The sequence below is a fragment of the Protopterus annectens genome, chromosome 1.part1 (genome assembly GCF_019279795.1).
Source record: "Protopterus annectens isolate FY-2018-M chromosome 1.part1, PAN1.0, whole genome shotgun sequence".
NCBI classification, from domain to species: Eukaryota; Metazoa; Chordata; order Ceratodontiformes; family Protopteridae; genus Protopterus; species Protopterus annectens.
Genome location: NC_056726.1, coordinates 1,219,558,765 through 1,219,573,183, shown reverse-complemented (window position 1 = coordinate 1,219,573,183; position 14,419 = coordinate 1,219,558,765).

Genomic DNA, 14,419 nt, shown 5'->3' with positions numbered 1-14,419 from the left:
CAATGTACATAAAAATCAGATATCATCAAAGACACACACACTCATTCACACAAGCACACACAGTTTCATAGTTGCTATGTTTCGGATTAGAACTCTTACCTAACTAGTATACTACACTATAGTATTACACAGTTATCGCAAGCGCCACAGAGACTATATGTTGGAGAGCTCTCCAAAGGTATCTTTGAATGTGACTAACATCAGCAGCAGTTCTAAAGGAGGGGGTAAGTGGAGAGTAATAAATGTCAATGTGCATAAAATCAGGTATCATCAAAGACACACACACACTCTCTCACACAAACACACACAGTTTCACGGTTGCCATGTCAGGGATTAGAGCTCCTACCTAATGAGTATGCTACACTATAGTATTACACAGTTATCGCAAGTGCCATGCAGCTTATATGTTGAAGAGCTGTCCAAAGGTATCTTTGGCAGTGACTAACATCAACAGCAGTGCTAAAGGAGGGGTATGGGGAGAGTAGTAAGTGTCAATGTCCATAAAAATCAGGCATCATCAAAGACACACACACACTCTCTTACACAAACACATACAGTTTTACAGTTGTCATGTCTGGGATTAGAACTCCTACCTAAATAGTATCTTATACTATAGCATTACTCAGTTATCACAAGTGCCACGGAGGTTATAGGGCTGGCAATTTTCCAAAAGGTTATTTCAAGGTGACTGACATCAGCAGGCATGCTAAAGTAGGACAATGGGAGGTGTAGTGAGTGTGAATGGCCTCAAAATCATTTATCGCCACATACACACACAGAGTTTCACAGTTGCTATGTCTGGGATTAGAACTCCTACCTAACTAGTTTTCTACATTAGAGTATTACGCATGTATCGCAAGCGCCATGCAACTTATAGGGCTGAAACTTGGCTAGAGGGTTATTTCAAGGTGACTAACATCAGCAGGAGTGCTAACATGGGCAATGGGAAGTGCAGTGTGTGTGTGAATGGGCCATAAACCATTCCATTGGAACATACACACACACACACACACACACACACACACACACACACACACACACACACACACACACACACACACACACACACACACACACTCAGTCACATATAACTTTGCATTTGACAGGACTGGGTATACAAATGCTTGACGAATACTGATTTGTGCTATTGTGTTACACAGTTATCACAAGCACCACAGACACTATAGGGCTGAGGGCTACCAAGAAGAATGTCTACAGTGATTGACATCAGCACATCATGTGATATCGGCCAATTGGATGTTTGGTCAGTGAGACAGGCCTCATAATGGAAATCTGTCTGTCACTGTCTGTCCCTCTCTTCCCCATATCTCTGTGTGTGTATGTTTGACCTATTATATTGTGTTGGTCTTGGATATATGTGAGTATTCCTATCCAATGTGTGTGCAAAGCATGAATGGTGTACAATGTGGTGTGTGTGTGCATAGACATCTGCGACTGACAAATATGTATAGTCCACTGTGTTGTCAGACATGGGCTTCATTTCTCTAAGTGTAGGAGCATGCCTAGTATAACCTTCTGTGTTGAGTATGTGAATCCATTCCAGGTAGGTTGTATTCCAGTCCAGGGTTTGGTGTTCTACACCTACAGCTAGCAACCTGTTTCTGTAGGATATCTGTAGATAGGTTGACAATATGGAGTCACAATGGGCAACATATAGTGGGATACTATAACTATTGCTGTCTGTGCTGCTTGTGTTACATGGTTGGTGTTAGCAGAGATATTCAGACATATGTACTGTTTTACACTGTGATGTATTATGTCATCAACTACTGACAGATATACTTATTTGCTCACAGTTATTTCCTGGGAAATACAAGATGACTGAAGCTGTGTCCAGTATTGTCGTCTGCAGCCTACATATTCTTTCACACTCATGCCATTACAAGATGACTGAAGCTGTGTCCAATGTTGTGGTCTGCAGCCTACATATTCTTTCGCACTCAAGCCATTCTGGAGGGGTCGCTGCAGACACTTGCTGATGGGTCTGTGTAAATGGTCCAGCACCTTGGTGCTATGGTGGCTGAGGATCCCCTTCTTGTACATATATCGATGTAACAGAATGGCCATATCCTGCTGTGGCCATACCTCTCAGCTGTACAGATTCACCCAGTTTACCCAGAGGCAGGAATGATATATCTGGTCAGTTCCCCTTCACATTGTGGTTTATGAGCAGGTGTGTAGCCACCCATTACTGTGTTTGCAGGCAGGGGTAGTATGGGCATACATCAGAGTTTCAGACTTCACACACACTCCATGACGTCCATGCTTCTACAGCCCCCCACTCTGTTATTCTATCCTCTTCCTAACATTACGCGAGTGATATCTGAGAAGTATCCCTATAGTTGTCCCTTCATCCCAGTGGTATTTAGAGGTTGGTCCACAGTTCATGCAGTAGGACATGGTGGGCATGCTGCTGGGATTTGTCAACATGGCCTTGCAATTATGTTTAATTGACTCTATGTTGCTAGTTGGGACCACATGCGATAACATGTATTGGCACTACGGGTGAGGCACAGGCCTTTGACAGAGGACTGTATGCCATTTGGTAGTGATGCAGGCCATCTGTAGCAGGCCAGTGCATTCTGTCACTCCTACATTCCCAGGCTGCGAGTCACTGGATTCCCCTGGGGTGACAGGAAAAGTGTGCAAGGTGTTAATGGCAATAGTTCTTGTCCATATTAATCCATTGGTCTGGATGCTGGCAGGGTGCTACTTACAGCTAGGGACACACCTGCATGGGACACCTCTTCATCATGCTGCATTCTGTAGGTATTCCCATATAGAAGTGGGAGTCATACTGTACTCATTCCCAACAGCAAGGATATAACCTGTGATAAACCTGTGGCTGATGGTGGGGTGAGTTGAGTTCATGTGTGATATGAAAGCTTCTTGCAGCTGACTCACAGTTATACATGTGAGATTCTCCTTATGCTGCCTTGTGCAGGAATATAGGCAGTCTTTCATTATTTCATAACTGTGCCTTTTGTGGTCTGCCACTGATTGGCCAGACTACATCAGTATTCCATATTTCACAGACAACTAATGTGCTGCTAACCTGTATGTACAAATCCAAAGGCGTGTGCAGTTGACAGCTACATTTTATGTACGTTGTCTAGGGTACTTCCACCTGTGTACTGTGTGTATGTCTGGGCCCACATTCATGGCATGTCCATCTTTCAGACGGTGACAGATATTGACATCTGGACAGTGAGTATGGATGACTGCTGACATGGGTATTGCTGAGAAGCATTGTGTTTGGCACTGCAGTTGTCAGAACATGGCCCTGTCATCAACAGTACTGGCCATAGGCCACCAAGACACATCCCTCCATGCCTACATGCTGACCACTTCTAGACAATATTGAACACACAACAACCTAATACATGGACCCCTGCATATTGTACACATGCAACAATCTATCCTGTAGATTGGGCCAGCTCAGGTAATCTGTGCTTCACTGTTATTAAACCTACATGTACATGTTACTGCATTTCTGCATAGGATTGTGTGGGGGGCACACCTGATGACTTTAAACATTTGCTATGACTGTACTGGTATTTCAGGTACTCTGTTGGCTTCCATTAAATTTTAACTGAAAAAAATTATCTGGATGCACCAGAAAGCAATAAATAATTTATTCCACAGATAAATACAAGCGCTTTCACCCAGCCGTAGTGCTGGGCTTTTTCAAGTAAAAACAAACACATACAAACAAAGACCAGTATAAATACTCTTTCCCTTAAAGAAGGCATCAAAACTCCCTTAAAGGGACATTTACATCCATTGCTCTAAAAATTAAACTGCATAACAAAGTGCAAAGCACAAAATATATATGAAAAGTGTATAAAATATATAAATATATGTGTTTAAAATATTGCAGTTTTCCATTCATAAAGTACATTAGTACAACATACCCAAAGTTGTTTAAACCTATATTGTGGTTGCCCAATAAGAACAATGTGAAAGTGCTTGTATTTATCTGTGGAATAAATTATTTATTGCTTTCCGGTGCATCCAGACCATTTTTTTCAGTTACTAGTTACCAGTTTTATGGTCTGTATCCTCCATGTTTTGTTTGTTTATTCAGTTTTTAGTGTGGAGGTGGTCACCGTGGAATGGCTTCTGTTAACCTCAATGTTGGTGCCAATAACAGTGATGATGAAGGAGTCCTGGGTCATTTGGACCACTCGAGTATCTGGATGCAGCAGAAGGAGGTGTTTTTGGCTATTGCCAGCCTCAACGACGAGATGCGCAGCCTAAAGGGTGATCTTACCTGTCTGATTGAGTTAATCTCTCAATCTGGGCAGACCTTGCATTGCGGTCAGGCACACTCAACGAGAGTGGACTTTGGGACAAGCGACAAGGAAGGAAGTGGACGTGGTATGAGAGACTGTACCCTACATGACTTCATTTTGCCTTCCCAGTGCAGAGCATGGAGCCAGTCGTTATTTGCAGGCATAAACAACAGAGATGGTGAAATGAGGGGCGAAGGCTTGCTTTCACCTAATGAAGGAACTAATGGCAGGAACGATGTGGGTTCCCGACATGAGGAGACCAATGGGGTAGTGAACTCACCCAGTCAGCATAGGAACGAGCGTTCAATCAAGGTACTGTTTCAAACTCCATCTCTTCTTCCTTGGCAGCTCAAGGGAGACCTGGTACTTCATTTAATGGACACAACTTTAAGTTAAACGAATGGGTCCATGCTTTTAAAAGTAATAATAACTTGTTTTTGGAAAATTGTGATTTGACTTATGGCGCAAACAGTGCCAAATCGACTGCAATGATGAGTTCACTGAAAGAGGGAATCAGAGACTTGGAAAACAAGTTATTTAAAATTAAAAGTGTAAATTTGGACATCCTGTACTTAGAGGAATGTTTGAAAAAACATATTGTACCACACGGTTTGAGGGTTTGTAAATACCCTGAGGGTTTTTCATATGACATGGACATGATAAAAGCTTTTAATCAGATATTTGATTAATGTGGATTCAAAATGTTAAATTTAATGTTGAAATATTCTAGGCAAAAAGTTGAATTTTTATTGAAGGATGCTGAGAAATTAAATCAAGCTATTAAGCAAGATTTGTTATTTGAACATTACTGTGATGTATGAACATTGTTTTATTAGGGTGGACAGGAAATGTGAAGAAATCTGTAAACACAAACAAAAGAAATTATTTAGTGATTTAAAACAATATAGAGACAATAAAGCCTACCTTTTCAAGGGTAGGCTTTTGAGAAATAGAAACACTATGGGTCAAGTGAACATGGATGACAATAGAGGGACCGATTATGTCCCCTCAATGGGAGCAGTTAACGAAGCTCTGGTAGGGGATAACATTCAGAATCCTATTGAGGGGAGCAATATGAATGGCCCCTGCCCGGAGGTCAGGACTCCCAACCCTTTAAATCCAAAAATGGGTTTCGATCTTATAGCCCTGCTGGTGGTGGAGGGGATGTGGATGATGAAGAAGGTACTGACCAGGATTTTTCTACAGGGACGGGGAAAGGAAGAAACCAAGGAAAAACCAAGAAGAAAGGGAAAGTATAACAGTTTATGAAGTTGGGGTAATGTTAACTTATAAGGGCTTTAACATTTTCAACCTATGTGAGATTGAAATTAAACCAGAACATTTCCATCTGTTCATAAAAGGTTTTAAATTTGTCCCTACTAGGGGCTTAGACGTTAGTGATGCTATCCTTGAATTAAAACATTTTGTTAGAAAAATTAACTTTTCCCTTATCTTTGAACAACCATCTACTGCTAGGGATGAGAATTTCGAACAGACAAGTACATACAATCCACCTTTGCACCCAGTCCTACAGGTATTTGAAGCTGCATGTACTTCTGAAATTTACCAACTGAGTATGGACAAAAAAAGAAAGAAAACATTTGGTTATTCGCCAAATTTGACCTCAGGAGAAAAATAAATTTTAGATGAATTATGTCGGGATAAAGGAATTTGAATTATGAAACCAGATAAAGGGGGTGGGGTCATACTAATGAATGCCTTAGATTATTCAAGTAGAATATTAGAGATGCTGCATGATAATAGTACCTACGTTCCAGTTTCTATTAACAAGATTAATATTTCTTATAGGAAAATTGATATGATTATTGAAGATCTTTTATTAGATAATAGTTTAGATCCCAAGGTAGGTGGGATCTTGCAAAACAAAAAACCTAGGATAGCATCTTTTTTCGGCATGCCTAAGATTCATAAAAGCACCACAGACCCCCCCTATAGGCCCATAGTAGCTGGTGAAGAATCTAAAATTTACCCTGTAGCTACTTTCTTGGACTTTTCCTTAAAACATTTAACAAAAGACTATGAACATCTATTGAAAGATTCCTGGGATTTTTTGGATAGTTTGACTTCTACCACAGTTAATTGTGAAGACTATTTTTTGACTATTGACGTAGTTGAACTTTTTTCCTGTATTCCAGTGGAAGAAGGGAATATGTTTATGGAACTTTTGGATGAGAAACGGTCCACCAGTAAGGTTGATGTAGACATCCTGGCGGAACTTATGAGAGTAGTATTGGAACATAATTTTATTTATTTTGAAGGGGAGACATTTAAACAGATCAAGGGTGTAGCTATGGGGGCAGCATGTGCCCCCATCTATGCCAGTTTGGTTCTGTTGAAATGGGAAACTAGTTATGTTTTTAGTTTGGAATTTTGGAAATACATCAAACTTTACAGATGTTTCCTGGATGACATTTTTGTCATATGGAAAGGTCCTGTGGAACTTGTGGTCCCCTTTATAAATTACTTAAATTCTACCACAGAATTTCTGAGGTTCACTCACAAAATGGATTCCAATAAAATGGACTATTTGGATGTTAGGATAGAGAAAAGATACGTTCAGCAATTCATATCTTCCATACTCGAGTGCACACCCCTGGAAGCAAAAAAGAAGTATATTAAAAAGTCAGATGGTCAGGGTGGCCAGAATGACCTCAGAAAGATGTGACTTTATATCTGAGATTAGATTGATTTCAGATTTTTTTAGGGACAGAGGTTATCCAGAAGAACTGATTGTTGAAACAGGCTTGAAAATTATTAATGGATGGGGTGATAATTATGTTCCTTTGTTAGGTAACATTCAACATCTTTCAAAAGCAAAAAATGATGCTGAAAATAACTTTGGGAGAGCACTGGTGGTTCAGTACAATAGTTTATCTGGTGCAGTTAGAAGGATTGTAGAATCTAACTGGAACATGTTAAAACACAATAAGAAATTGTGGACAGAGTAGGGAGTTCGCCCAGCTTTGTTTACAAAATGGGGGTCAGCTTGAAGAAACTGTTTGAAACAAACAAAAAGGTAGTCACTAAAGATTCAGGGGTAGGGACTAAGAAATGTGGTAGGTGCCCCTACTGTAGGTACATCATTGACCAAGAGCGAATTACTTTAGAAAATAGTATGAATAGTAGAATCACTTTTGTGAGGGGTAACTGTCAGACTAGGGGTATTGTTTATTTAGCTGTTTGCAGGGACTGCCCCAGTTTTTATTTAGGCAAATCTGAAAGGGCACTAAGTAAAAGAATATATGAACACACTTATAAGATTAGAAAGAAAAATGTGAATAATGCACTTTATAGGCAGCTGCAAGTTGAAACCACACACAATAGTTTTAGGTTTGGAATTCTAGAACAAGTAGTAAATGACCCTAGGGGAGGGGACTGGGAAAACTGGTTGTGTTGTAGGGAGACCTACTGGCAGATTAAATTGAACTCAACCAGTTACCCAAGGATCAGTGATCACATTTCAAAAAACCTTATTTAATTAAAAAAGCAAAGAGATTTTAGCCACCCATATAAACTTACATTGTTCTTATTGGGCAACCACAATATAGGTTTAAACAACTTTGGGTATGTTGTACTAATGTACTTTATGAATGGAAAACAGTGCAATATTTTAAACACATATATTTATATATTTTATACACTTTTCATATATATATTTTGTGTTTTGCACTTTGTTATGCAGTTTAATTTTTAGAGCAATGGATGTAAATGTCCCTTTAAGGGATTTTTTGGTGCCTTTTTTAAGGTAAAGAGTATTTATACTGGTCTTTGTTTGTATGTGTTTGTTTTTACTTGAAAAAGCCCAGCACTACTGCCGGGTGAAAGCGCTTGTATTTATCTGTGGGATAAATTATTTATTGCTTTTCGGTGCATCCAGACCATTTTTTTCAGTTACTAGTTACCAGTTTTATGGTCTGTGTTCTCCACATTTTGTTTGTTATTTCCATTAAATTTTGTATTCTGACCCATCATGCAAACTGGAGGCATATCAGCAGAGTACAGATCTTAGGTTTTATTGGCCTACATTTCAGTTTCAGACTTCTTGCTCTTCAGAACTAACATACAACTGCCAGACCTGTTGTAGTCTGTCTGTGTAGGTCTGGAGGGGGGGCTGTTAACCACTGCCATCAGTTGGAGTCCTTAGCCCAGCCTTTCTTTATAGTCATCTACACCTGTCCTGCTGGCTGAGGCTGGTGGTGGGTATGTGTACCTAGCTGACATGCATGTGTGTGTCCTATGGGCACACATTTGGGCCACCACATGTACTGCAGTGGGATTTGTCACCTTGTCTAGTACTGCCTAGTATGTCGACACCGGTGTTTGTTATGGATTTCATGCTGCCCATCTAGGTGTCCACTATCTGCTGCCATCCTATTCAGCCACCCAATTCCCTTGCATGCTCACGTCTATACCATAGATACAACTATCAGAACATACTACTCCATTCAGCAATTGATAGGAACAGTGGCTTACTTTGTGGCTATGCCAGTACTGAGGACGGTGCTGGAGGGCTGACTATGTCAATTGCACATAGTACACTTCCTATACATGGTAAACACAGGTAGTGTCATGTTTGGCATCCCTTTTATTGTATGTGCGAGTCAGAGAGAGGTGTCATTCCCTGGGTCCCTACCATGTTAGTGTATGTGCTATGAGTTGCCTCTTTGCCAAAGCCTGGGCATACTGGGCACACTTCCTTCTGCCTACATGGGCAGGCTCAGGTTGTTTCTCCTCCGAGTCCCTCTGTGTCTGTGATGGCCTTGGCAATGGTGGGGGCTGTGTGGCCTTGCTCCATGCTGTTCCTGCTGCAGCTGTTTTTGCAGGATCATGTTGTGTAGCATGGCACATACTATGAACATTTGTGTACATGTAGCTGGAGAGTACTGCAAGGCTCAACCGGATATGTCCAGGCAGCAGAACTGTGACTTGAGCATCCCAAACACACACTCCATTATGATTCTGGTTTGTGCGTGTGCCTCATTATGGAGTTCTTGTTCTGGTGTGTGTGCATTTCTGATGGGTGGCATCAGCCATGGCTGCAGTGCGTAACCAGCATCCCCCACTAGGTGGCCATATGGGATGTCCCCACTGGCAAATGACTGGTACAGCTGTGTCATATGCCAAATGTGGGAGTCGTGATAGCTTTCAGGGCTGCAGGCACATGCATTCAAGATAATGCCCTGGGCATCGCACACGACCTGGCAGTTGATGGAGGGGAAGCCCTTGCGGTTTATGTAGACCCTATTCCGCTCACTGGGTGGTGCTTTGATGTGTATGAGCATGCAGTCTATAGCACCCACTATCTCAGGGTATTCTGCTATTTGGTGGAAGAGACGCATATTGCTGGTCAACACCTCACAGGTGTTGAGGAAATATATGTGCTCACCGGCATGTGCTGACGTGACATCCAGGAACTGGTGGAGTACCCTGGATGCTGATGCCTGTGAGAGCCCCATGATATCCCCAGTTGCCCTTTGGAAGGTACCTATCGCTAGTATTCTTAACCCTACACATACCTGGGTATCCACTGGAATGGGTTCCCCTCTGTTGGTTCTGTGTGTGAGGCGTGGCCGGCACAGCTCAACAATTTGCTGTAGAATGTCCCTGTCCACCCTATAGTGCCCCACTATCTCCAGCTCATGTAGCCCCTGGTAGGTAACCCTGGGTCTGTACACTCTTCTCTTTCTCCTCACTGTGGGTTGGTCATCAGCATTCACATCCTCACCACCCTCAGCCTCTTGCACATATTGCTGTATGAGATCGACAGCAGCCCCTGACATTTTGTTAGTTTTGTCAGGTACAATTTCTCCGTCTGTGTACACCGGTGGTGTAGAGTTTGAGGGAAAACCAGACTGGAAGGTGTTTGCATAGTTTATAGTAGTGTGCTAGGCTGTTCCATGTGTAATTGGCTGATTCTAATACATTTCACCTGCCAGCTATGCTAGTTCTCCTTGATTGCCTTCCTACTGCTATTTTCCCTTCCCATTGCCTTCACGTTTAAGCCTCGAGGTGCGCCACGCATACCCAGTGCTCAGATGTGAACAGAGCTGCTATTTCCTGTTTTTTTTTTTTTGTTTTTTTTTGTTTTGTTTAAAACCTGGTACGTGGTACACACACCCGTTTAGGCAATGTAAACACTGGTAGGCAGCCTCAGACACACATCCTTCCTTAGCTGTGCTTAGCAAAGGGCAAACACGGACCACAGAGCTCCAGTAAGCTTATAGCATGCATGACACTCCCCCTTATGAGGTCATCTACCTCTTATACTTATACAATGGTGTTGCTGCACCTACACGGTTGGGTGCAAGCTAACACTGAGAGGAAATCTGTGAATCAGTATCAACCCCTCATTTGCATAAAACAGAATGCTAATTCCTAGTTACCATGCTCACACTGAGCCTTCCCCCTTAGCAGCCACTATTCCCTGGTATTGTTGTCTTATGCATGCCATTGACTATTATGGCAAAATGCTGATTTGGGTTTAAAAGCTTATTTCCAACTTTTTTTTCTTATTTTCGGGCCAATCCCATTTGTGCACCGCTGCCCTACATTTAAATGGCCGAAAAAATATATAAGTTATTTTTTATCATTTTGCAACTAATTCTTATGCCAATGGCCAAATATTTGGCCATTGGCATGCTTACTACATTGAATACATGCTTTCTTTGGAGCTGTCATGCCTCTGTTTTGTAATTTGCAGAAATGTATTCAGTTAGTAACCAAATACATTTCTGCAGGTTACACTATTCCTGTACAGATGCCTGCCTGCTTTCTTGATCGCTAATTCACCTCATTTGCATGGTTTTCACCAGCAAATGAGGTTATTAGCATATAGTAGTGGTGTCCATGCAGGAATAGTGTAGGAGCGCTCGTGCACGCCCCGGGAGCTCATTCCTGGATCGCTCGTCGGCCATATTGCATGCAGCAGCTCTTGCTCTATTCCTGCACTCTGTGCAGAGTTTGCTGAATCTGGGGGAATATGTTTATTTTCCACATTTCCACACCTACTTCTAAATATATAAAAGCTGATATGTTTAAAATTGCTAAAATATTTCTGATGTTTTTGTTACTGAGGATCGCTTATCTGTGATGAATAAAGGCTTGTTGCTTTGGATCACTACCAATGTTTCATGATTTTTGGAAATTATTGTGACTGAGTTAATCAAAGAAGTTTTAAGACCACTAGTTTCTCTGTTTTTTATTTTTTTCCTCAACACTCATGGTGGTGAGGTTGGAACTAGATAGATTCCTGTGCTTATTCATTCTTTTTATAATTACTATATTTACTTAATAAATAATACCATCATGTAGCCTGAGAAAATTCTTCTGGAATGTGTTTGATTTCTACCTGTATTTACCAGTGCTGTTGGGAATTTATAATATATTTAGTGGGGGAGGGGCATAGAGTTGCTGTTGTGTCTTGTTGTTGTGTCTTTCAGCTTTTCCCGGTTAGGGGTCGCCACAGCGGAACTCCGGTCCGCTAATGATTGGCAGTAGATTTTTGCGTGCCGAGTTGCCGGCCCTGACTCACAACCTTCAACGAAGGTACGCCCATTCACGCATGTCTCCACACAGAAGTTGCTCTAGCTGAGAATCGAACAGGACAACGTCTTACTGAGAGGCGACAACGTTACCACAGCACCACCACCGCAGCCCGGGGAAGGGAGGGTAGAGTGATGGAGGGATTAACACTACTGCTACACACACTGCAGGCCAGTTCGTTCTCAGCTGGTGTGACTTCTGTGCAGCATCTGCATGTCTTCTCTGAGTCTTAAGCTTTTTTTTTCTTTTGTCAGGTGTCTGGTTTTTCTCCCACATCTCAAAGATGTGCTGTAGGTAAGTTGGCAGGCTTCTAAACTGCTCTTAGTGGTGTCGGCAGTATGAGAATGAATAAGTATGTTCATCCTCTTTGGGATGAGCTTCTAGGCCTTGCACTCTCTTTAAGGGCTGCCATAGGTTCCAGCTCTTGTACAACCATGTTTTGGATTAAGCAAGTAATCATAGAATGAATGACTTAATTTTACCACTTCCCTGCACTGCTTTACATAATTAATGCCTTATTCACTGTTGTTAAATTCTCTAAGATACTGTGTGAAACAAATGCATTACAAATGAAAGTGATGTATTAACTCTGAAACATGCAGAGACTTATTAAAAGTGAGAGAGGCAGTAGAAATCAAAATGTTTTTAGGACAGAGAGAGTAAAGTCTGTATTCATTTTAAATTCTCATTGCAGCTTTTGCATATCAATTGAGGCTGGTATTTCTTGGCTACGAATGCGCTGGAAGGCTAGAGTTGTACATGAATTCTTCATGGGGCACAATCTGTGATGACTCCTGGGATATAAATGATGCTAATGTTGCATGCCATGACATGAGCTGTGGAACTGCTTTAGCTGCCAAAAATAATGCATTCTTTGGGGAAGGAACAGGCCGCATCTGGTTTAGTAAAGTCGATTGTATTGGCAATGAAACATCGCTATTTCAGTGTTCACTTAAAAAGACTGGAGAAGGCAACAGCTCTTGTACACATTCAGAGGATGTTGGAGTTATTTGTAAAGGTACGTTTCTTACAAACATAACAAAGTTAAGAACTTTTCTGTATCTGCAAACTTTGTAGAGTAACAGCCCAAATGGTTCAGCTCTCAAGTGAGTAGGTGATACAATATGCACTTTATGCAGAAAATTCCTTTGGTGAAGTTACCCTTCCTCTATTCCATAGACATAACTGCAGTTATGGTTGTGCAGTTTTTGACACACATTTGGTTTCACTAATTCCAATCTACAATCACATTCCATTTAAGGATAACATCATTGGCATACTGCCGGTTGAGTTTATGATGTTCATTCATTTTTAATACAAGCAGTTTATGGGCTCATCAATTTACCTACCTGAATGTTTTTGGGCTGTGCAAAAAAATGACAGATTGTGGCTAAAACCAACATAGACAAAGGTAGGATGCACAGATTCCATAAAGAAAGCACTGTCTTGTGATGATGACGTCAACCAGAGGAGTCTTATATCTGAGATAGTATCATTGGCTTTATTGACAATCTTTTTATTCAGTCTATTTCTGGCATGGTTATTTGATATACACATAAAATATTTAACATCATTTTGCTTAATAAAGGCCTTCCATTTTTTTTCTGACCTGTACTGTTAAAAAGTACTATTGACAGTTTGTTCAGACACACTATTTCCTGCACACATTGCTTTTACTGTGGATCACTTATTTTTGAATGTCATGGAATTTTAGAATACTTTTGTCCCCTCTGAAGTGTGCATTGTCTGTATTTAAATGCATCAAGTCCTTGACAGTACCAGAAAAGTCAAATAATATGCTGCTACGGTACAGATGGTCCTTCCCAATGAAATAGAGGCACAAGACGAGCTGTATTTTGGATCATATGACATCTAAGATAGACTTTGACTAAGTTTTCAATTTCTGTATTAACACCAACCCCATGAATATGTGGTAAGGGGCTCCTTTGTATCTTTTCCTATGCTTAATTCATTTATAGCTTTATCCTATTCAGTGTTACTGTAGGATTGGACACTGTCACAACACTCGTTTGCCACAAGACAGAGAACCTTCTCATTCATTCATTTTGGTGACCGTGATAGAGCACTAATCCCCATGGACCTATTTCGTTGTCAGCCTAGACATACAGAAATAATGTTAGAAAATTAATCTAGCAAGGAAAGAAATACAAAGTGAAGCAGAGCTGTGTGTGATGATAACATGGAACGAATAACAATAATAATGCAATAGATGGAAATATATGAAGTATTTCTAATAGGACAGTTAGACTTAGGAGGGGAGATGTGTGTTAAACTGAAGGGCAAAAAGCACACTGAGGTTTAGTGTATATATAATAATGAGAGTAAAGAAAAGGAGGAGGCACACAGAGGCAGCTACATACAATATTTAAAACAAAGCAAGATATTTCAACAATTAGTGTATAGAAATGATATGTTGGACAGAAAATATTTAGAAAAGGAGAAAAAGTTGCATAAAGGTGGAAGGGGGTGTGATGATCCCACCCCTATGAGATGTCCCCACTCCGGGCCAGTAATCAAGG